Source organism: Tursiops truncatus, chromosome X, assembly GCF_011762595.2.
Source record: "Tursiops truncatus isolate mTurTru1 chromosome X, mTurTru1.mat.Y, whole genome shotgun sequence".
NCBI lineage: Eukaryota > Metazoa > Chordata > Mammalia > Artiodactyla > Delphinidae > Tursiops > Tursiops truncatus.
This window is the reverse complement of record NC_047055.1, coordinates 34,552,469-34,578,032: the sequence shown is the minus strand read 5'-3', so window position 1 is coordinate 34,578,032 and position 25,564 is coordinate 34,552,469. Positions and strand designations below refer to the sequence as shown.

Sequence of the window (25,564 nt, the reverse complement as noted above, 5' to 3'; positions counted from 1 at the left end):
TTCTGAATGTCTCATCTAGATAGATTTGGTCTAGTTATTTTTCGTTTCAGGGCAGCTCTTCTAAAGTGTAGCATGCTTAAATTTCATACCTGGGGTACTTATTACAAACCCTTGGACTCCTGCTTAGTGAACAAGAAAATATGGAGATGGGAGGTAAGACACAGGAATTTGCACTTTATGCAAATTCCTCAGGTGATGTTTAGATATTACTGCTTTTAGAGAATTTAGCCTAAAAGTGCAGCTAAGATAGACTTGTTTCCTAGAGTACCACAGAACTGAGAAGCAATTGCAAATTTAATTGCCTAAGAAAATTTGTAGATAGGTTTACATACAGATATAACTACAGGCACGAGAGAGGATAAATAAAAAAGTTCAAACTCGTTTAATTTTAATTTCTTTTTTAGTAAGAGAAACACATATTTATAAAACACATATTAAAAAAAACATATTTACTCAAAAATGTTTCTTAGAATTTTAAGAGGAAGGCAGGTTCATACAATAATAAGTAACACCATGTTGCAATTTGAAGTAGGAAAGGAAAAACATTCCTCTACCCTCTTGGGCTCAGTATCTGAGGACATGTGAATTAAACTGACAAAAGATAGATTAGCAAGAGGAAAAGAAAGCAGAGTTTATTTACATGTGCAATATGCATATACGAGGGAGTGCTTAGTGATATACTCAAAGGGGTAGTTAGAATCTGGGGCTTATATATTTAACTTAGTAGAGGAAAGGAAGGGGGTAAAGGGCTTCCAGGGCAAGAACAAACAGGTTTCTTTAGAGAAGACAAATGAGTTTCTAGAAGAACAAATAGGAGATAAGAAAGCTTGTGATAATTTTGTTTATGCAGTTGTGAGTGGTCTTTCTGTCTTCTTCGTGGCCATGAAACTACCCCAGGCTCCCTGACTTCAGACTATACTACAAAGCTACCTTAATCAAGACAGTATGGTACTGGCACAAAAACAGAAAGATAGATCAATGGAACAGGATCGAAAGCCCAGAGAGAAACCCACGCACATATGGTCACCTTATCTTTGATAAAGGAGGCAGGAATGTACAGTGGAGAAAGGACAGCCTCTTCAATAAGTGGTGCTGGGAAAACTGGACAGATACATGTAAAGGTATGAGATTAGATCACTCCCTAACACCATACACAAAAATAAGCTCAAAGTGGATTAAAGACCTAAATGTAAGGCCAGAAACTATCAAACTCTCAGAGGAAAACATAGGCAGGACACTCTATGACATAAATCACAGCAAGATCCTTTTTGACCCACCTCCTAGAGAAATGGAAATAAAAACAAAAATAAACTAATGGGACCTAATGAAACTTCAAAGCAAAGGAAACCATAAACAAGACCAAAAGACAACCCTCAGAATGGGAGAAAATATTTGCAAATGAAGCAACTGACAAAGGATTCATCTCCAAAATTTATAAGCAGCTCATGCAGCTCAATAACAAAAAAACAAACAACCCAATCCAAAACTGGGCAGAAGACCTAAATAGACATTTCTCCAAAGAAGATATACAGACTGTCAACAAACACATGAAAGAATGCTCAACATCATTAACCATTAGAGAAATGCAAATCAAAACTACAATGAGATATCATCTCACACCGGTCAGAATGGCCATCATCAAAAAATCTAGACAAAATAAATGCTGGAGAGGGTGTGGAGAAAAGGGAACCCTCTTGCACTGCTGGTGGGAATGTGAATTGGTACAGCCACTATGGAGAACAGTATGGAGGTTCCTTAAAAAACTACAAATAGAACTACCATATGACCCAGCAATCCCACTACTGGGCATATACCCTGAGAAAACCATAATTCAAAAAGAGTCATGTACCAAAATGTTCATTGCAGCTCTATTTACAATAGCCTGGAGATGGAAACAACCTAAGTGTCCATCATCGGATGAATGGTTAAAGAAGATGTGGCACATATATACAATGGAATGTTACTCAGCCATAAAAAGAAACGAAATTGAGCTATTTGTAATGAGGTGGATAGTCCTAGAGTCTGTCATACAGAGTGAAGTAAGTCAGAAAGAGAAAGACAAATACCGTATGCTAACACATATATATGGAATTTAAGGAAAAAAATGTCATGAAGAACCTAGGCGTAAGGCAGGAATAAAGACACAGACCTACTAGAGAATGGACTTGAGGATATGGGGAGGGGGAAGTGTAAGCTGTGACAAAGCGAGAGAGAGGCATGGACATATATACACTACCAAACGTAAGGTAGATAGCTAGTGGGAAGCAGCCGCATAGCACAGGGAGATCAGCTCGGTGCTTTGTGACCACCTGGAGGGGTGGGATAGGGAGGGTGGGAGGGAGCGAGACGCAAGAGGGAAGAGATATGGGAACATATGTATATGTATAACTGATTCACTTTGTTATAAAGCAGAAACTAACACACCATTGTAAAGCAATTATACTCTAATAAAGATGTAAAAAAAAATTCCAGTCTGAAAGAAAATATTTGCAATTACATATCCAATATGTATATGCAAATGACCTTGCATTTAAAGTATATAAAGAACTCTCAAAACTCAGCATTACAATAACAAACAATCCAATTAGAAAATGACATGCACAGATATTTCACCCAAGAGGATATACAGATGGTAAATAAACATGAAAAGATGTTCAACATCATTAACCATTAAAGAAATGTGAATTAAAAGTACAATGAGATATTACTACACACCTATCAGAATGACTAAAATAAAACATAGTAATAACACCAAATGCTGGTGAGGATGTAGAGAAACTAGATCACTCATACATTGCTGGTAGGAATGTAAAATGGTACACACACTATGGAAAATAGTTTGGCAGTTTCTTTCAAGTCTAAAAATGGACTTCACTAATGATCCATCAATCGTACTCTTGGCGTTTAACGCAGAGAAATGAAGATTTATTTTCCTGCAGGTATTTGTACATGAATGCTCATAGCAGTTTTATTTGTAATAGTCAAAACCTGGAAACTACCCAAATGCCTTTCAATGGATGAATGGCTAAATAATTTGTGGTATATCCATACCATGGAATACTACTCAGCAGTAAAAAAAAAAAAAGGAATGAGTTACTGATACATGTAACAACTTGGAGGTATCTCAAGGGCATTATCCTGAGTGAAAAAAGCCAATCTTGGGGACTTCCCTGGTCGCCTAGTGGTTAGGATTCCAAGCTTTCACTGCCAGGGCCTGGGTTCAATCCCTGGTCGGGGAACTGAGATTCCACAAGCCATATGGTGTAGCCAAAGAAAAATAAATAAAATACAATAAAATAAAATGATCTTCAAGAAGACTCATAAAAAAAGACTTTAAAAAAGCCAATCTTAAAAACTCACGTATTGCATGATTCTATTTATGTAATATTCATGAAATAACATAATTATAGAGATAGAGAAGAGATTCATGGTCACCAGGAATTAGGAATAGAAGGGGAGGAGATTGGTGTGACATAAATAAGTAACATGAAAGAGTCTTATGCTGGTGTTACAGTTGAGTATTTTGATTGTGGTGGTGGTTACACAAGGCTACACATGAGAAAACTGCATAGAGGTACACACACACAGCTGAGTAAATATATAACTGTTGAAATCTGAATAGGCTCTATGAATTGTAACAATATCAATTTTTTGGTTTTGATATTGTACTATAGTTGTATAAGTTGTTACCACTGATAAAAGCTGGGAAAAGAGTACACAGAGCTTCCCTGTATATTTCTTTGCAACTTCCTATGAATCTATAATTATTATAAATTAAAAAAAAATTTAAGATGATAAATTGGTCTTCAAGCTAATACCAAGGGGTAATAAGAGGTTATATTTACCTTCTGTGTAATATGCCTGATAGCAGAGATTTCAAATATCATAAGAATAATTTTATCTACATTTTATTGCCTTTATCATATCTTTGATTTTTTTAAAAAAAGTGCATCCAAGGTGCAAAGGTACAAAGAACAAAGATTCTTCTATAAGGAAGAACTAAGTTTCCTTATAACCATATCACTTTCCTCTATGGTTATTTTAAAACATTTTATCATCATTTTGATTAAATTGATAACCAAGTATTGTTTTTCAGGTACCCATGAAAGTATTTCAGAAATTGTATAGTTTTTGTAAGGCACTGGAGACTTGTCAATGTCTTTGCTGTTAAGTATGTGCTTACACTCAGAACACTGATCAAACTCTTATGAAATAGTTGTGTAGTGTGTGCCAATAGAGAATTTTACTTTCCTCCATTCTAATATTATTGGTGAATGATACCTCTAGGTATCATTATCAAACAGATTTCTCCTTCCTGATGCATGCCTGAAGTCTCTGCCATAAGGTACTGGCTGGAATTTGTGTCGACAACAAAAGAGGACTGTTGCAGAGGCTTGTGGATAGGACTAGATCAGGTACTCTGAACTATTGCTACTTTAAGAAGAGACTCCTGCTTCTAGGATTCTGAGCTGACATTGCTTCGATAGGTTTTAGACTGAATGAGTGGAGTGGGTCAGAGTTTCCAGGACTCTTTGTAGTCCAGAAATAGATACAGTTCATGAAGGCAGACTGCTCATCTAAGATGCAATAGACACAAATGGAACAAAAGTTAAATACATAGGCATGAGTGAACTGATGAGGGAAGCTTATTACAGTTATTTCCTTGGAATACGGTGGGTATTATTTTTTAAAGCTTTATTGAGTTATCATTTATGTACTGACTCAAAGATTTCCAGTTCATTCATAGAATTGTGCAACTACCACTAAAGCTAGTTTTAAAAAATATTTCCATCACACTTAAAAATGCTCTCAGGCCTTTCTGCGGTCAATTCCCACTCCCCACCAAGCCCAGGCAACCACTTATCTACTTTCTGACTCTGGCCTTTTCTGGACAATTTATATAAATGGAATTATGCAATATGGGGCCTTTTGTGTCTGGATTCTTTCACTTAGCACGTTTTTGAGGTTCATTCATGTTGTAGCATGCATCATTATTTCACTCTTTTTTAAAATAAATAATTAATTAATTTATTTATTTTTGGCTGCGTCTTCGTTGCTGTGCACGGGCTTTCTCTAGTTGTGGCGAGTGGGGGCTACTCTTCGTTGCAGTTGCAGACTTCTCACTGAGGTGTCTTCTCTTGTAGCGGAGCATGGGCTCTAGGCGCACAGGCTTCAGTAGTTGTGGCTCGTGGGCTCTAGAGCACAGGCTCAGTAGTTGTGGCACATGGGCTTAGTTGCGCTGTGGCATGTGGGATCTTCCTGGATCAGGGCTCGAACCCGTGACCCCTGCACTGGCAGGTGGATTCTTAACCACTGTGCCACCAGGGAAGCCCTTACTCTTTTTATAGCTGAATAGTATTCCATTGTATGGATATACCACATACTGTTTACCCATTCACCAACAATGCACATTTGAATTGCTTCCAGTTTGGGGCTATTTTGAATAACGCTGCTATGAATATTTGCATACGAGTCTTTGTGTGACGTATATTTTAATTTCTCTTGGGTTTGGGTTGCCTGGTAAGTTTATGTTCAACTTTTCATGAAACTGCCAAATTATTTTCCAAAAAGACCATATCATTTTCCCTTCCCACAAGCAATGTATGAAGATTCTTGTTTTTCTGTATCCTCACCAACATTTTTACTGTTTGTCTTTTTGGATAGAGCCATTCTACTGGGTATGAATTGGTATCTCACTATGGTTTTAATTCGCATCTCCATGATGGTTAATTATGTTGAACAATTTTTCATGTGCTTATTAGCCATATGTCTGGCTTCTTTGGAGAAATGACTATTCAGATCTTTTCTCCTTTTTTTAATATGTAGTTTTATTATCGAGTTGTAAGAGCACTTTAAAAATTCTAGATTAAGTCCCTTAATAGTTAAATGATTTGCAAATATTTTCTCCCATTCCATGAGTTGTCTTCACTTTCTTGATGGTATCCTTTGAAACACAAAGGTTTTTAATTTTGATGAAGTCTTTTATTTACTTTTTTTGTCATTGTTGCTGGTGTTTTTGGTATCATATCTAAGCTTTGTTTAACCAAAGGTTACAAATATTTTCTCCTATATTTTCTTCTAGAATTTTTATAGATTTAGTTTTTACATTTAAGTCTATGATCTATTTAGACTTATTTTTGTTTATAGTGTAAAGTAAGGGTCTAAATTAAATTTTTGGCATTTTATGGATATTCAATTGACACAGAACCACTTGTTGCAAGGGCTATCCTCTTCCCATTGAATTGTCTTGGAGCCTTGGTGAAAAATCATTTGATCATAAATGTATGGGTTTACTTCTGGACTCCCAATTCTGTTCCATTGATCTACATGCCCATCCTTATGCCAATACCACACTGTCTCCATTATTAACTTTTGAAAGTTTTAAAATAGGGTAGTGTAAATCCTCCAACTTTGTTATCATTTTTCAAATTTATTTTGGCTATTTGAGGACCTTTGCATTTCCATTTGAATTTTAGCTTACCTTGTCAATTTAGGGAACCCTGCAATCTTAACAATACTGAAAATTCCAATCCATTAACATGGAATATCTCTCCCATTTATTTAGATCTTTTAAAATTTATCTTAGCAATGTTTTGTGGTTTTCAGTATACAAATTTTGTACTTCTTTTGCTAAATTTCTTAAGTATTTTATTCTTTTTGATGTTGTTAGGAATGTTTTCCTGATCGTTTTCTTAATTGCATTTTTGGATTGTTCATTGCTAATGTACAGAAATACAAATAATTTTGGTATATGGATCTTTTGTCTTGTGACCTTGCTAAATTCATTTATTAATTTTAGTAGTGTGTGTTTGTGTGTATTCCTTAGGATTTTCTAAATATAAATCATGTTGTCTGCAAATTAAAGACAGTTTTTACTACTCTCTTTCTAATCTGAATGGCTTTAAAATAATTTTGGTTTTTTGCACTGGTTAGAATCTCCAGTACAATGCAGTACAATGATGAATAGAAGTAATGACAGTGGACACTCTGGTCTTGTTTCTGATCTTAGAGGAAAAGTATTCAGTCTGTCATGATTACATATATTAGTTAAAGGTTTTTCATAGATGTTCTTTATCAGGTTAGGAAAGTTTCCTTCTAATCCTATTTTGTTGAGTGGTTTTATCATGACAGGGTGTTGAATTTTATCAAATGCTTTTCCTGTACCTTTTGAGATGATTATGTGTATTTTGTCCTTTATTCTATTAATATGGCATTTTTAATTGTTTTGTGGGCTTTTTTTTTAAAGACACACTTATTCAGTGTCATGATCAGACTATTATATTTAGAAATCAACAGCATGGGTGCAAAAAAAGAAAATCTACATTAAAACCCTTTGTTGGAATGCTTTACACCTTCCACAGAACAGAAACTAAAATAACCTGTTATACAATTAGTCACAAATACAGTCCTCGAATATATACACTACCAAACGTAAAATAGATAGCTAGTGGGAAGCTGCCGCATAGCACAGGGAGATCAGCTCGGTGCTTTGTGACCACCTAGAGGGGTGGGATAGGGAGGGTGGGAGGGAGGGAGACGCAGGAGGGAAGAGATATGGGGACATATGTATATGTATAACTGATTCACTTTGTTATAAAGCAGAAACTGACACACCATCGTAAAGCAATTATACTCTAATAAAGATGTTTTTTAAAAAGTTATACAAATATAAAACAACAACAACAACAAAACCCAACAAATACAGTCCTCGAGTTCCTTTTGCCCATACACATGAGTATTGTCTAAAATGTCTTATTTGTAGCAGCTAGGCCCTGCCACCTCTGTGCTTGGCTGAATTCACAAATCTGTTATAACCTGTAGCTTCCCTGTCACTTCTCTGGCTCCCCTCTCCTGCTAAGCTTTGTTTCCTGGCAGTAATTAAAACCTTCTGCCACTGCCACAGGTACAGCTGCCACTGGAACCTCCAGAGCCAACTTGGTTTCATGGTTTGGCAAAGTATTGGCTTCCACCACCACAGGGGCCAGAACTTGTGCCTCCAAAGTTTCCTCCTTTTGTGGGTCCAAAATTTGAAGATTGATTGTTGTAATTGCCAATGTCACTGTAGCTTCCACCACCTCCAAAACTGCTTCCATCATTACCAAATCCATTATAGCCATCCTGCCACCATAGCCACCACCACCGTGGCTGCCACCAAAGCCACCTCGACCACTGAAGTTTCCTCCATGACCAAAGCTGTCACTCCCACCAAAACCACGTCTGCGACCACCACCAAAGTTTCCAGAACCACTGTGATCTCTTTGGCTGGATGAAGCAACAGCCATCTCTTGCTTAGATAGGGCTTTCCTTACTTCACAGTTGTGGCCATTCACAGTGTGGTATTTCTGAATGACAATCTTGTCTACAGAGTCATGGTCATCAAAGGTTACAAAAGCAAAGCCTCTCTTTTGGCCACTGCCTTGGTCAGTCATGATTTCAATCACTTCGATTTTCCCATACTGTTCAAAATAATCTCTTAGGTTATGTTCTTCAGTGTCTGTTTTAATGCCACCAACAAAAAACTTCTTCACAGTTAAGTGGGTACCGGGTCTTTGAGAATCTTGAGACGGCCCTCTTTGGTTCCACAACTCTTCCATCTACCTTGTGTGGCCTTGCCTTCATGGCCGCACCCACCTCCTCCACAGTGGCATATGTGACAACCCCGAAGCCTCTGGAGTGCCTGGTGTTTGGTTCCCTCATTACCACACAGACTGTGAGTATTCCCCATTGCTCACAATGGCTCCTCAGACTGTCATCGGTTGTTTCAAAGTTCAAACCTTCAATGAAGAGCTTCTGCAGCTGTTCAGGCTCTTTGGGAGACTCTGACTTAGACATGACGGCAGTAGAGGGGAGAGACTTCAACGATGCTTACTCGGCAGCATCCGTGGGCAGAAAGCTTCACTGTCTCTTTTTTAAGATTTTTTTGATGTGGACCATTTTTAAAGTCTTTATTGAATTTGTTACAATATTGCTTCTGTTTTATGTTTTGGTTTTTTGGCCGCGAGGCATGTGGGATCATGGCTCCCCGACCAGGGATCGAACCTGCACCCCCTGCATTGGAAGGTGAAATCTTAACCACTAGACCGCCAAGGAAGTCCCTAATTGTTTTTAATACTTCTCCAATTTGCATTTCTGGAACAAATCCAACTTTTGTGTTTTATAACCTTTTTCTATATTGCTGAATTCAGTGTGCTAATGCTTTTTAAGATTTCTTGCATGTGTGTTCAGGAGGGATATCAGTCTGTAGTTTTCTTTTCTTCTGATGTCTTTATATGTGTCTTTGGTATCAGAGTAATACTGGCCTCACAGAAGGAATTGGGAAGCACTTCCATCCTCCTCAATTGTTGAAAGAGTCTATAAAGAATTGGTGTGATTTTTTTTCCTTTAAATATTTGATCCAATTTGCCACAAAAGCCACATGAGCCTGGGCTTTCTGTGTGTGGGGGTGGGGGGGATGACTTAAATTGCTGAATCCATTTCTTACTTTTTAAAAAATCTATTTGCATATCATAATTTTTTGGTAACACTGCTCATATTAGATAATACAGTTGACCCTTGAACAACATGGGTTTGAATTGCCTGGGTCTCCTTATACATGGATTTTCTTCAATAGTAAATACCACAGTACTACACGGTTAGTTGAATCTGTGGATGCATATGCGGAGGAACTGCAGATGCAGAGGAATGGCGAATATGGATATATGCGGATTTTCAACTGCATGGAGGATCAGCGCCCCAACCCCCCGTGTTGATCAAGGGTCAACTGTATGTTTTAACAATTCTCGATTCTGATTTTGCCTCCTGATGGTTGCTATCATTATTTTCTTGGTTGGTTACTAACTTGCCTGAACTAAGTTTATGACTTCTGTCTCCACTATAACGTGGGGCTGCTGACGGCTCTGCTAAGACTTTTTTCTCTTGCTTTTATTTTTAAAGACTAGCTTCCTCAGGGTTGCTCCTATATCTGCATAGCTCAGTGTTAAGGTTTTGCTCAAACACCTCCAGCCAGTATACATCCATTATCTGCTGATGAGTCTGTGGGTGGACTGAGGAGCACATTGAAGCTTCAAACTGTTTACAAGTCTGCTCCAGCTTTTATTTTCTCCTGGTCTCTTTTGCTTCTCATAGGCGTGTAGGCCAGGGATGTGTGGGCATGTACACAGGATATGTGGATTGCCTATCAAGTCCACTATGGCTGTCTCCCTTCCTGGATTTCCCTGTTACATCCCCTGGTAGTCTGCTGGCCCAGTGCCTGCCTCAAACAGTCCTGCAACCTCAGGCTAGCAGTCCTTCTTACCCACTTGCCACTGAGATGTGACAATGCTCTGAATCAAGTGACTTTCTTTCAGCAGCAGCAGTGGCAGCAGCAAAGCGGCTAGCTTTTATTTTACAGCCTGCCTCACCATGGTTGAACTCCTGTGCCAACAAAGCTGGAGTGGGGAGTGGTGGTGGTGATAAGTGGTAAGTTGGAGCAAGCCCAGTGTATTAGTCAGGATTCTCCAGAGAAACGGAACCAATAGGATATAGATAGATAGATGGATTGATAGATAGAGACTTATTATGAGAGATTGGCTCACATGATTAGGGAGGCTGAGAAGTCCCATAATCTGTTGTCTGCAAGCTGGAGGTCCAGGAAAGCTGATGGTGCAGTTCCGGTCCAAACTCAAAGGCCTGAGAACCACGGGAGCCAATACTGTAAGTCCAAGTCTGAGTTTGAAGGACCATGAACCAGGAGCATCAACATCTGAGGGCAGGAGAAGATGGATGTCCCAGCTCAAGCTGAGCAAATTTGCCGTTCCTCTGCATTTTTGGCCCTCAGTGGACTGAATGATATCTACTCGTACTGGTGGGGAGATCTTCTTTACTCATTCTACTGATTCAAATGCTAATCTCTTCCAGAAACACCCTCACAGATACACTCAGAAATGTTTTATCAGCTATCTGTGCATCCTTCAGTTCAATCAAGTTGACACAGAAAATTAACCATCACACTCAGGCAAGTACACCATAGACTTGCTCTGTTCTCACCCAAAGTTCAGAAGTTCTAGGTTTGTTCTAGCCTTGGGTCAATTTCCAGAGAAACGGTTGTTTTTGACAATTTGTTCAACTTTTTAGTTGCTCTGCACATAGGCGTAAATCCCCTAAACTCAAGAATTTATTTACTCAAATACAGGAGGATTTTCTTCATCAAGGTCAAAGAAACTCTTCCAACTGAGGGAGACGTCAGTCTCTGATACTGATCAGTGCAAGATACAATAGTAATACTGACCTGGAGATTTTTCTACTGTTTTACAATACAGCCTTTGATCCAAACATATGAAGAAGGGAACTAATATTTAATAGAAAATGGACATCAGCTTTGGTGTACACTTTGCTGATATGATTTGAACTTGGAGCCACGTGAGCAAATCTAGATGGCAGAAGCAGCAAACAGAAGGTCATATGTCTGGGGAATGAGAAAGAGAAATTAGGAAAGAAAGAGAGAGAGAAGAATATGAAAGGAGTCTAATGATTTTTCCGAAGGGCTCTTTATACCCAGATAGATTTTCCAATTATTTTGTAAATCCTTCAAAAGCAAGAACAGTCTTTCATGTGTTGTAAAATGCTTTAATGTAATGTCAGTACCGCACATGTGTCAAATTAAAATACTATAGTATTCACTAGTTCCAACGGTCTGGGTAGTACTGAAGGCTAGGTTTGTTAATATTTTATGGCCATGAAACCAAATTCTAACTCTGTAATGTAATGTTAGTGTGTCCTCCTCAATCTAGAAGATGGGGCATTGAGACACACACTAACAAAATTTCAGCCACACAAGAGTCAGATTTTCTGACCTTCGCTTATGTAAACAATATCTAAAAGCAGGCGTGTTAGGAGCCAAAGATTGATGAGCTGTCAAAATGCTGAGTATTTGTTATATAATGTGGAATAGCATCTAGGAATATCTATACCATTTTTAAAATACTCAGGAGACTTAAATTTGTTAAAAATCATTGAATTATACACCAAAACGGGTGAATTATATGATATGTAAAATATGCCTCAATAATGTTACTAAAAATACCCAGGAGACTGAGAAAAAAACATATTTTTCAAATATGAAGTTTGAAAAATATACAGATGCAAAATAAAGTCAATTATAGTCCTAAGAAAAGGCAATCTGTTAGGTATTACAGATATTTAATTCAAACAGATGTCTTACACAGCTGCATTTCAAGGTAGGTGAAACATGCCACTTTAGAAATGAATGTATTAATGAAATGTTAGATGCAATTAGAACTCTAGCTATTCAGGAATAAAATTTTCAACAAATCCTTTTTTAAAATTTTTCTTGAACTTTTACTATCACTTATATTTTCAGAAATTTGCAGCTCATGTAACCAACCTATGAATGACTTTCACCTTGACCACAGATTTATTTGTATGGAAAAACACAACAGTATTTGCTAAGTATATTCAATATCTTCCACCTAATTAGTACCTCAGGGCAGGTTGTTTATAAACAGAAAACAATAAGGGACACGTTAAATATCCCCAGCAGTACTCTCTGCATACTATCAGCTTTAGAAATAAAGAAGACAGTTTGCATTTTAAGCAATAAACCAGCTAGCTAACAGACTGCCATTAAATACAAGGAATCCAACTAGAAAAATGTGGGATTCATGGGGAAATAACATCTGCAGCTTTATACACTGGACAAATGAACATGGTTCCCTTTAGCTTCAAATTAGAAATATGTGTAGAGGGCAACATGGAAATAGATACTATTATTTCTGTTTTTGATATTAATTTAAAAAAGAATGTTATAAAAGTGTTTCACACTTGATACTAAATACATCTCAATTTTGCACATCCCCCACCTTCCTACAATCACTGCCAAGTGACTACCTAGTATCCATTTACTTGGATCACAATAGAAATCAGCCATTAATTAGGGAGCATTTGGCTCAAGGGACCTGTAATGGGTTGCAGAGAATTGCACATCATGCTTCATATGCAGATGAGGTTGCCATCTGGTGGATTTTCTCTAACTATAAGCTAACAACATTTATAGGTAAAAGCAGAGTAATCCTTTTCTAGATGGGCAAAGCTGCCACTTTTAGAAAACATCTGGTTTCTTTTAACATTTATTAAGTGTCCATTTTGTGATTTGCTCTGAATGGGTGCCTGTTTTTTGTAACTTAAATATGAGGGAAAAATACCACGAAAGCAAGTATATTAAAACTTCAGATTTAAAAGGTAAAAAATGTGGAATGAAAAAAGATATTCCATGCAAACAGTAACCAAAACAGAGCAGGAGTGGCTACACTTAGATAAAATAAACTTTCAGCTGAAGTCTTTCACAAGATACAAGAAAGTCACTATATCGTGATAACTGGGTCAGTTCAGAAATGGCAATACAATAATAATAGAGGACTTTAATATCCCACTTTCAATATTGCATAGATCATCTAAATAGAAAATTAATAAGGAAAGAGTGGTTCTGAACAACACTATAGACCAAATGGACCTAACAGACATATACAAAATGTTCTATCCAACAGCACCAAAATACACATTCTTCTCAAGCACACATGGAACATTCTCCAGGACACATCTTATGTTGGGCCGCAAAGCAAGCCTTAGTAAATTTAAGAAGATTGAAATCCTATCAAGTATCTTTTGCAACCACTAAGGCATAAAACTAGAAACCAATAACAGGAGGAAAACTGAAAATTTCACAAATGTGTGGAAATTAAATAATATACTCTTGAACAACCAATGAGTCAAAGAAGAAATCAAAAGGTAAATCAGAAAGTGTCTTGAGACAAATGAAAACAAAAACACAACATACCAAAATTTATGGGATGTAGCAAAAGCAGTTCTAAGGGGGAAGTTCAAAACAATAAATACCTACATTAAGAAAAAAGAACGATCTCAAATAAACAACATAACTTTACACCTCCAGGAAATTAGAAAAAGAAGAACAAACTTAGCCCAAAGTTAGCAGAAGGAAGAAAATAATAAAAATTAGGGCAGGAATAAATGAAATAGAGACTAGAATGACAATAATAAAACAAAAAATCAATGAAACTAAGAGTTGGTTTTTGAAAGATAAACAGAATTTACCAACCTTTAGATAGACTAACCAAAAAGAAAAGAGAGCGGATTCAAAAGGTAATAAATGTGACATTTTTATTTAGCAAGTTTTTGCTAAACAAAATTTTGTTATGCTAATATTAAAAATGTCTAGAAGTAAGATCTATGACATCACATTGGTTCTGTTTTAAATGTCAAAGTGACTTCTGATATTAAGTATGTCTTTACCTAACAGCCTTACCATGGGGATTCAGGAGCAGATACATGCCAGAACTATAAACAGTTCCTTCTCTAACTTACTCTAATACAAAATGACTGTTGATTCAAATATCACCACCCAGCTTATCTAGTTTTACTTTTCTCTCCTTCTTTTCCCTGATGACAGGGATAGTATTGGGTTGTTGTAGGGACGAGAGCACCTACCGAATAGATTTTTAATACATCTCAGTAAATATGAGAAGTGGGTATTTTGTTTGTTGTTGTGTGTGTGTGTTTTTTCTTTTACTGAAGCTCTATCTACTTTTCCACCCTGATGATTTCAATTAACACTACCATGTTTGCATGAAATAACCTACATCAAAGTTAGTTTAAAAAAAGAAATCAGCAAGCAAATACATACATATGTATATACATAAAATATCAATACAAATTTAATACAAATATTAATACAAATGTAGTGACTACTCCAGGAAATATGACATCACAATTGCAAACGTGATGTTATATGAATGGGTATTTGTGACTTGGGATAAAATTTCCTTTACAGTAAGGTGATGCAAATAGTTTTTCTATGTATAAGTGAGGCAACGAGCTCTGGAAACCAGTTAGATGACAAGAATAGGCTCTGGTAATGCAGACACTAATGTTGAAAATACATGTGAAGAGTTATATATTTCATGAAATAGGAGGGGATAAAAGCAATACAGCTAAATCAATGTATTTATATAATGGAACTTAATTATTTTACTAAATTTAAATTTTAAATAACCTAAGTAGATATTTAACTCATTCATTTATATCCCTAAACATTTTTATAATCCAGTTGACAAGAAAAACTTTTTGATATTTTCTTATTGAGGTCTCCTTATATTTGAGGATATATAACACATGCTGATGACTACATAATCTGCATTTCTAGCCTAGCCCTGTCTCTTGAACTCCAGACTCAGATACCCAAATATCTCCTAGATATCTCTACTACCATGTTCCACAAAAGAGACAGCAGAGCTAAATGGTTAGGAGTGCAGACTAGGGGTTAAACAGACTGGGTCCAACTCCTGATTCCATCATTTACCAGCTGTGTAACTTTGGACAAGTTACTTCATTTCTTTGATTCTCAGTTTCCTCACTTGTAAAATGGGGATAAAAATAGTACTGATCTTATAGGATTAGTGTGAAAATTAAATGAAATATATACCTAGTACACCTGGCTGAATGTGCTCTATTAAACAATCAATAAGTTATACATTCCACTATAAGAAACACATGCACATATATCTCATTGAAACCAGTAATTTTTTCCCTTGGTGTGCCTTAGCTGGCAGCTCTTTTTCTAGACTTGCTGTACCTAAACTGGTTTTAATGAAGTTTTGCAGCAGTTGTCAAAGGTTAGCACGTATGAATAGTATACAAAGGAACACATATATATGGAACGTTACCTACAAAATTCATTCTGTTTATACTGAAAGTTGGCAAAGCAGAAAAATCAAAATATTTTGCATCATTCACATGGTATCTGTCACATAATACCATATACAATATAGCAGTTCTTTTGTATATGTCTTACCTTCAACACTAGATTATGAGCTTCTTGATAAACAGCAGTTTAGGCATTTTTAATATCCTTTCTCCCATAATGCCTTGCAGAGAGTAGGTACTCAGTAGATATCAATCAAGTAAGAAAAAAGAAATAGACCTTGTCCTTTTACAATAAAAAATGCAAATTTTTCAATCTTAAACAATTGGCAGGCTGAAATATATTTTACTAATCTTTGGAAGAATTAATTATTTAAATTCTCATTTCCTCTCCAGATTATTTCTTTTAATTCTAGACCAATTTTATAAATGTTCCAGACCTATGCATTCTTGGTAGCTTGTCTGACTGAATGTGTATTAAATCATCACAGGTTGCTATTATCTAGGAGTTTTTGTGAAAGTTTGATCACTTGGAAACATCAGCCATATTGCTTTAAAAAAAAACATGTTTAAAATTTATAGTAATGCCTTGGCAGGTTTCTCTCTCTTTTCTTTCTCCTTTTATTCCATATCCTCTCTTACAAAATATTTGATGGTATATTTTGCAAAACAGTGAACTATTGGAATCAAAACTCTTGCTTGAAGTTCCAAATCATTAACCTTCAAATTCAAGTACCTAAGATGAACTATTTAGTATTAACATACTGAAAGAACAGCAAAAAGCAGGGATAGTGTACAGAATTATGCCATGAATATAAATAAGTCTAGAGCACTTGGGAAGGGGAGGAATGGGAGAGGGAAAGGAAATGAGAATATTATGACTCTTTGGAGGCATTCTTCCGCCTTTCCTCCTCCTTACCTATTTAACCTTCCATTTTTACTGTTTAAGTTCACTTGTCAAATAATCACTAAACATGTATATGAAATAATTCATAAAACGTGTTTAGCACAGTTACTGACACACAGTAAACACCCAGTAAAGGTTAATAAATATTAGCGATTAGTATTATTATTGTGTGCAGTCCCACTTCTTTGCTCTTACATTGACCCCTTTTCCCAAATTTACATATAGGCAGGGTGTGTGGTCAGGGTTGGAATAGAGGAAGACCAGGCAGACTCTTTTTTTAACACTTAAGGTCTGTCTGAATAATATTTTTAAAGTAGTGTCTGGAATTCACTCATTTCATGAAATCTACATTAAATTCCCAGCTCCATCTCTCCAATCAGGAGTCTTTCCAACTAGGCACTAAATGGCATACTTCTTAAGGTTCCCCAATGAGGGCAATTAATGTCTAGAGGCAATTTTTCATAAAAATGCATTCTGTATCCAAAAACACTAGACAAGCCCGTATATCTTATGTTTGTGTATCCAGTTAAATTACCTATAATTTTAAGTATTTGAAAGTTGATATAACTCAGTTTTCTGTAGCAGCAGATCTTTTACAGTACAGTGAATAGTCATATATAGGGCTTATATATTATAGAACTACTTATTTCACGTTTCTTAGGAACAGATTTTCTTTTTGCAAGTGGACTTCTTAGTCTTCCACCTTTAATGTTATTAGTTTGGACTGCATTATTTCTCCATAGAGTGTGCTATAAGACTTCCAGTTAAACAAGGCAGATTAGAAACATGCATTCATCTCTGCGCCTGCATGAAGCTCCACTAAAATGACAGTAAAGGAATTTTTAAAAAAAGGTATAAATAGAGAAGGACAAAGAGAACAGGAGAGAAGACAACAGCAGACAAGCAAAGCTGACAAAACTTTAGAAGCTGGAAAGCAATGGATGAGATGAATGTTAAGCTTACTTAACAAACTGGAAAAAGCTGAAACCTAAGGCTGGTGGTGATGAGTTGTTTTTAAAGTTACTCGATATCTCTGATATACAGAGATACCTCTGAGATACAGAGATACAGGTTGAAGGGAGAGCTAAAAAGAGGAGGATTGATTGAAAGTATGTATAAGGAAAAATTGCATCCCGAAAGCTCCTTATCCATTCAAACAAGATTCAGGTTTTAATACAGCATTCTATTTCACTGCTTGGAGGGTCAATGGGTGCTTCTTGCTTTCGAAGAAGCTTGTTGACTTAGTTGAAAGAAAAACAATGATTTCAGTTAAAAGAAAAATTCGAGTTTTATTTTCTACGGTAATTAAAACATCTTTCCAGAAAAGAAGCTCTAGTGTTGGAAACAATAGGCATAGCTGAGGGCTGGATTGTGAACTTTAGTGAAAATGGGGATTGAATCTCTATTTACTAAATAGTAAGACTGCCCTCTGTCACCTTTCTGCTGGCTGATTTCTAAGATATTTTCAGCTGAGCAGACTGGAGGATTCTGTAGAAGCTGACCAACACAAGTGTAAAGTCCTACAGACACTGATATTTGGGGTCTCCCATTAAAAAGATTGAATTTCTTTCCAGTTACTCCCCAGTGAAGCTCAACAATCCATAAGTCACAACAATGGAGACAGAACTTCCTTTTTGTGCCTCACTCTTAAATATTTATGGCTGACCAAATCCCTAGATATTTGAGTAAATTTTCTAAAATGAAAGACAGAGATCAAAACAACAACAGCAGCAGCAACAAAAGTCAAAGAGAAAAGAAACAAAACTATAATAACATCTTCAGAGAAATGAGGTGATACTAAATTCAAGATACAAGAACAGTGTTCTGTAAAAATGGAACTTTCAATGAATGAGAAAGAGCTCTTAGGAATTCAAAATATAGTAGTAATCTTAAAAATCAATAGAAGATTAAAAATTTTCAATTGATGAGCTCTCCTAGAAAGTAGAACAAAAAGAAAAAGAAATGGAAAATAGAGAAAAGATGAGAAAGTTCAAGGATTCAGTACTGGAGGGCCAAATTGGACCAAAAGAAGTTCCAGAAAGAGAGGACAGAAAAAGCAGAAGGAAGGAAATTACTAAAGAAATAACACAAGGAAAATTCCTAGCACTGCAGGATATGACTATCAGATTACAAAGGTCTATCATGTATCCAGAACAGTGAATGAGAAAATAATTCTCAGTAACATACATCATAGTGAAATTTCAGAAGATAAAATAAACAAAAGATTTTAGAAGCTTCCTGAGAGAAAAAAACAGGTCATATACAAAGTATCACAAATAATATTAGGAACAAACTTCTAAACTGTATCCCTAAAATCAAGAAGACAAGTTTTTAGGGAAAAATCATTTCCAACTGTGATAGGATGAATAATGCCTCCCCCCAAAGATGTCCTTGTCATAATCCCTGGACCTGTGGATATGTTACCTTACATGGTAAAAGGGATTTTGCAGATGTGATTAAGTTAAGGATCTTGAGATGGGTGATTATCCTGGATCTTCTGGGTAGGACCAATGTAATTAAAAGAATTCTCATAACAGGGAGGCAAGAAAATCAAAGTAAAAAAAAGGAGATGTGTAAACTGAAGCATGGGTTGGAGTGATATGTTTTGAAGATACAGGAAGGAGCCATGAGCCAAGGAACGCAGGTGGCCTGTAGAAACTGGAAAAAGGAAGGAAAAGGATTCTCCTTTAGCGCCTCTAGAAGGAAACAGCCTTGCTAACACTTTGACTTTAGCCTATTGAAAATGAATTCAGATTTCTGGTCAAAATAGAATAAATTTTTGTTGTTTTGAGCCACCAAGTTTGGGGTAATTCATTACAGCAGCAATAGGAAACTAACAAACCAACCTAGAATTCTATATCAGTCTAACAACTGGATGAGAGATTAGAACAAGGTGTTTTCAGACAGGCAAAAATCTCGAAAAAATTTATCATCTTTCTCAGGAAGTTATTGGAGGATATTTGTCCACCAAAATGAGGAAGTTAAAGGAAAAGTGAGGGGAACATAAGGTATAGAAAATGGGATCCAATACAAGAGAAAGGCAAAAGGAATTTTCAAGATAACAGTGAGAGGATACGCCAGGAAGACAGCTATTCAGAAAGATAAACCAGCTCAAACTGAAACAGGATAAAAATCCCTATCACAGACATCTTTAATTTAAAAAAAATTAAGTTATAGTTACCCTGATGTATTTGAACATACAGAGAGGAGCTGTATGGATTTCTTGGGAAGACCTGTTTGGGTATGAGTAGGTGATAGATTCAGAAAAAAGAATCCTAAGCAAATAAAAATTAAATAAAATGTAGCAGAACAAAATTTTTATAGGATAGGAAATGTAATAACAAACTCAATACATGGTTAAACTCTGAATAATGTTTACAAAGTCATAGTGATATAATCACTGAATATTGATTTTACCAAAAATTTGGGGAGGAAGGGAAGTATGTGTTTATGGGTACATAAGAGAGTCAAATTGCCACCTCTCATAATAGAAAGTCAATAGATATTATCTAAAAAGCTGAAAAATCAAGAAATAGCTGTGGAAAATGAATGTTGCCTGCCATTTCAGTAAACAAAGGGTGTTGCAGCCATCAAACCATCAGCCACTGCAGCCCCCCCCAACGGTGCATCCTGAGGGGAACTGAGAATGGAGAAAAGCAGGATACTGGCCCCAAATAGTTAAGATGCATATCAAAGGAATAATTTTGATGAGCCCAGACTCTTGCATCTTCCCATACATAGAAAAGCACTAAATTCATTACCTTGAGATGTCTGTTTTTTTTGTGATTATCAGTAACTTTTGATATTCGACTACATGTTTTTTTGCTTTTAGCAAAAACTGCTATATATCCTGGCTCCTCCCTTACCTCTTTGGAACAGTTCCTCAGAGCTATCTGAGAGGCTGTTTCCCAGGCTACAGTCCTCAATAGCATCCCAGAATAAAACATAACTTGCAACTTTCAGGTTGTGTGGTTTTTTTTCAGTTGACATAGCAATATAAGCGTGTTATCGATACATAGAAACATGGTAGTAAATATTATAGGGAATAGCTAAAATTATTTAAAGTTATTGTCCTTTGGAGTGAGAATCAGGAACGGAGAGGGATAGGACAGAGAACTATTGTTTTTTACTGTACTATTTAAAAAAAAAACTATGTACATGGTATCAATTTAATAAAATTAAAATTTTACTTTAAAAGTGAGTTATTCCCATGAACAATACATTTTTGTGCTTAGCTTAATTCATCTAAGATGCATTGTGGGCATATTCTAATCTAGAAAGCACAGTTTTTATGACAGGTAAAAATCCTCTTACATATATTGGCACATTTGCACTTACTCAATTCTTGAGGGATACAAATAAAAATCGTTGCTATGACCTATAGGGCTTGTTTAACTCTCTAATCTCATTGCATGCCACCGATTCCTTTGCCTATTATGCTCTACCTACACTGTCATTTTTCATTTCTCTTTTCAAACAAGAAAAGCACCTTTCCTGATGACCTGTCCAGTCTATTCACTTTGCTTGGAAGGCTATTCCCTCAGTCTTCTCCTGGTTGGCTCCTTATCTTTCAAGCCTCAGCTTAAATGTCACTTCCCCAGAGAAGCTTTCTTTGACCATTGAATCTAAAGTCGGTTCCAACGCCACGCCACCCTTCCTGTTATTCTCTCTTGCATTGCTCAGTTTTTTATTGCACTTTATCACAACATATGTGCATGCTTGTGTGTTTTCATTGATTCTAAGCTGTCTAGTCTATCTGTGTGTAGCAGAGGGACCTGTACATAGTAAGTGCTCAATGAATATTTTTGAATTAATTTGTTTTTATTAAGTGATCTGTCCATACCTCTGATATTTATAGAGAATGGAATGTTATATTCTGTAGTTTTTGCTGTAAGTTAGCAAAAATTAGATAGAGGATTAAGTAAAAACAAAATAAAACAACTCAGACCTTTTTGAAAACTTGAGTTCTTGAAAAACATCCAAGTCTTAATATCTTTTGTCTCATCTGAGTACTAGCCCTCTATCATATAATGGATTCTAAACAATGTCTGGTATTATGTTTCATTCAGTATAGTCTCCTTTAATCAAACATTTTATCATTTGTAGTTAAGCTGATTATGATAAGTTTACGAAACAGGGGCTTAATTAACATCACTGATCTATACAGGAGGCATATACTCATATAATTAGGATCACATAAATGTCTTTTCCTTCTTCCAAAAATACTTGGTAGTAAGATGTATAACTTAGTCTTATAGTCACAATAATAGAATTAAATGCTTCATTTAGGTGACTTAAAAGAGCATTTCATGGTCTTTGATCTTTGTCTTTGTAGCCTAGGAAGGAATGTGAGGTAAAAATCACAAAGGTTCATTTTAATTATTTAAGTAATATTGTAGTTTTGATATGATTTGTAGTGTAATTTTTTATAAGCAGCAATTTCATGTACAGATAGGATTTGTAAAAATCTTTCAATTTCAGTCTGATAAAAAGAGATCAGACATGTAATTTGTCTACCACATTGCTTGTCACATTAGGAGTCTTCAATAAAAATTAGCTTTTTTCCCTGCCTGTGATAACTCAAGTAGTGGTACAGCCAACTCTCATTCATTACAATTCATTAACACCTCAATTTTATACTTGTGTTTTTTTAACCTAAGCCAAAGACCCTGATCTGATTTATTTGAACTCATTGTTTCTGCTTCTTCATATTTTCTTTCATATCTTTTTCTGGGTATCCTTTTGAATCTTGATTTTATCAGCTCTCTTGCACACTCTTGGGTAAATGAATTATTTCATTCTACTCACTAGGATCTTGAAGAAACTAGGAAACCTAGTTGGAATCTTTTAAACATGGTTGAAAGAAAAATATCTATTAGTAAACTGTAGAGGAGGAAAAAAAATCTTTTTTGTCCCTCTACCCTTCCCCAGGTGGGGCCTTGTAAATTAGACTGACAAAAGACAGATTAACAAGAGAACAACAAACAGAAGTTTACTAACATGTGCATCAGGCATACGCTACATGTACTCAATGATGAGTAACTGAAAGGGGTGGTTAGAGCTTGACCTAATACAGCAGCTTAAAATAACAAAAAAGTCTTAGAGGGCTGACAAGACAAAGGAAATGGACTTTGAGTTTTTGGGGTGGCAAATTGGGAGAAGGTAAATATATGGGGGAACTAACAGATCATAAGAGCTAGTTAGTAAAGTCTGTCATGTAGGTTCCTCTGATGCTGATTCCAAGGCTGTAAGGGTCTACAGCTGTCTCTGGTGGTTAACTTCTGTCCTTCCTGGTACAGAGGGGAGGTGCATACCCTTACAACTACCACTTTTAGGCAAATAAGGGTAGGGCAGAAAGTTTTTCTTGTATCTGCTTCTTCTCAATTGCCTTCAGGTCAAAATAATTCTTATGTCAACGTGCCATATTTTGCAGTAGCATATTCTGCTAGCTCTTTAAAATTAAACAATTTTCTTTATGGTTCTCCAAAAATTAACTCTATTATAGTAAAATTTTGATGTGACCAGTGTAGGCAAGAAATAATTATTTTTGTGTCCCTAACAGTAAGACAATTACCATCAATAATATTCGGAAGGGGGAGGAGGAAAGGGAGAGTCAAGTTCTGGCAACTCTTCAAGAACACAATGGATCCACAAAGCAGAGACTAAAAACAAATGTTTTATAATATGCAACTTCTCAGCTTTGATAAAAGACATTTACTTTAATAATAAAGGATATATAGAAACTTCTGATGAATGATGAAAAATTAAAGAAATAAATCTAAACACAATAGTTAGGCAGCTCAAGGATTCTATAACGTGCTGTGTTTAAAAGATTAAGAAGAAACATTTCTGGTTTTTCAGACTTTAAAAGTCATATTGCTGTTATTACTTTATACTATAATATAGATACCAATGCTGTAGGCTCATCATTAAAAGATAAGTCAGCATAGTATGCCTTGACAAGCATCTGGAGGGTTGGATTCAACCCTCTGCTATTATTATCTTGGGAAAAAATCACAATCTATTTGAATCTCTGTTTCCTGTCCATAAAATAAAACCAATGAATTCCATGGTTTCTTAATTCTAAAAGTTCACAGGACTGCCCTCGTGGTGCAGTGGTTAAGAATCCGCCTGCCAATGCAGGGGACACGGGTTCGATCCCTGGTCCAGGAAGATCCCACATGTCATGGAGCAACTAAGCTCGTGCGCCACAACTACTAAGCCTGCTCTCTAGAGCCTGTGAGCCACAACTACTGAGCCCGCGTGCCACAACTACTAAAGCCCCCACACTTAGAGCCCGTGATCCACAATAAGAGAAGCCACTGCAATGAGAAGCCCGTGCACTGCAACGAAGAGTAGCCCCCGCTCACTGCAACTAGAGAAAGCCCGTGTGCAACAATGAAGACCCAACACAGCCAAAAATAAATAAATAAATAAATAAAATCAATTAAAAAAAAAAATAAGTCCACAAAACTTTGATCAGCCTATGAACAAAACCATATATTCTTGAGATAGAAAAGGCACTATGTTTTATTTATTGTTGTATTCCCCACAGGGCCTAGCATGGTACCTAATAATGTAACTCTTTTTTAGTTCAATAAACATTTATTTTATGTCCCTAGGTTCCAGGGACAGCACTAAATTCTGGGAATTCAGAGATGACTTAGACACGGTCTCTACTCTTTCAGGATTTTACGTTCCAGAGGAAGAAAAAAGTATACAGGTAATTTAAACATCAAGAATTATGACAGAGGTAGGCAAAGAACAATATTTGCACATAATGCACATACCTTACAAGGGTCAGAGAAGGGCTTCCTGGAGGAACTTGCACCTCTGCTGAATCTTGAAGGATTAGCTAACCATATTGATGGGGAGGGAGAGGAAACAGCAAGAGCAGAAACAGAAAAATATAAAAAGAATATGAATAAATTAATATGGCAAACATTCATCACAATTTCATTCTGAATTATTTAAAAAATAAAATAGATCCTCATTTATATAAAACCAATATGAAACCACCCTAACCATAAGGATAACTAATGCTACTTTATTTTCCATATTTCCTTTAGATTCTCAGCAATAGCTCTGTGTTTATTTTATTGGGCAAGTATATACGATATTTCTTCTAAAATGCATGTCAGAAAACCTGGGTTTCATATGTCATGAAAAACTGAAAGATTTTGAAAGCGGGGGAAGAAAAGGATTACTGGGTAGCTTACAGAAGGCTGGGCATTGCCTAGTACATCCTTCCTGGTTATCTGACTCTATAGTGTTCTGAGCCTTTCATTGGATTAGAAAGAGTCCTGGAAATCTTGCCTCAGTCCACTGGTGCTGTCTGAAAGTTATCTAAGTGATGTCAACTCAGAAGTCTATTCTTTGAAGTGGCAATCATGTGAAGTACCTGGTAAGGTCATTTTCCATGAGGCTCTGAGATTGTTCTTCTTTGTTGAAGATACAAATTCTAGCCTGTAGTAGAATCTTCGGGTAAGCTTTAGAGTAAAACAAGAACATTAAGAGATTTAATGGCTGTGGTTAATTTATTACTATTGCCAATTCTATCAAAATAGAGGAGCCGTATTGGAGTCCAGTATGTAACTATTTCATAGGAGTTTTGATGAGGGTTATTCCTGAAGGTAAAACAGTATTATGAAGGGCACATCCATCATGGAGGGCACTGACAAATTGCTGGGGACTTCCCGTAAAGCATGCAATTTCTGAAATTTTTATACTAATATTTTACCAAACAAACGTAATTTAGGAAAGGCTGAATGTCCCTTCTGATCTGACAACTTTTCCCATGCAACTTTACTATAGTAACAAATTAAACAAACCTAATTATTTCCAGTATCTTTTTTTATATGGTGGCAGCGCAAATCTTTGTGATTCCAAAGGCCCTCTGAGAAGTCTTAGAGGTTTTACGCATAAAAATTTTAGTTTTATGTATGT

The 25,564-nt window shown here is 36.1% G+C and overlaps 1 protein-coding gene and 1 pseudogene across 1 annotated transcript in view; both read right to left on the bottom strand.

The window, feature by feature from the left end:
* The window catches only part of DCX (doublecortin), a 342,948-nt gene extending 317,857 nt beyond the window's left edge, over positions 1-25,091 (bottom strand). The window contains exons 1-2 of the mRNA XM_033849507.2: positions 25,020-25,091; positions 24,409-24,473 (exon numbers count right to left, since the gene is read on the bottom strand). The gene's annotated coding sequence lies outside the window, so the exon portion shown is untranslated. The remainder of the gene's footprint in view (positions 1-24,408; positions 24,474-25,019) is intronic.
* Positions 1,795-25,091, bottom strand: LOC141277561 (heterogeneous nuclear ribonucleoprotein A1-like; annotated as a pseudogene).
* Positions 25,092-25,564: the final 473 nt, after the last annotated feature.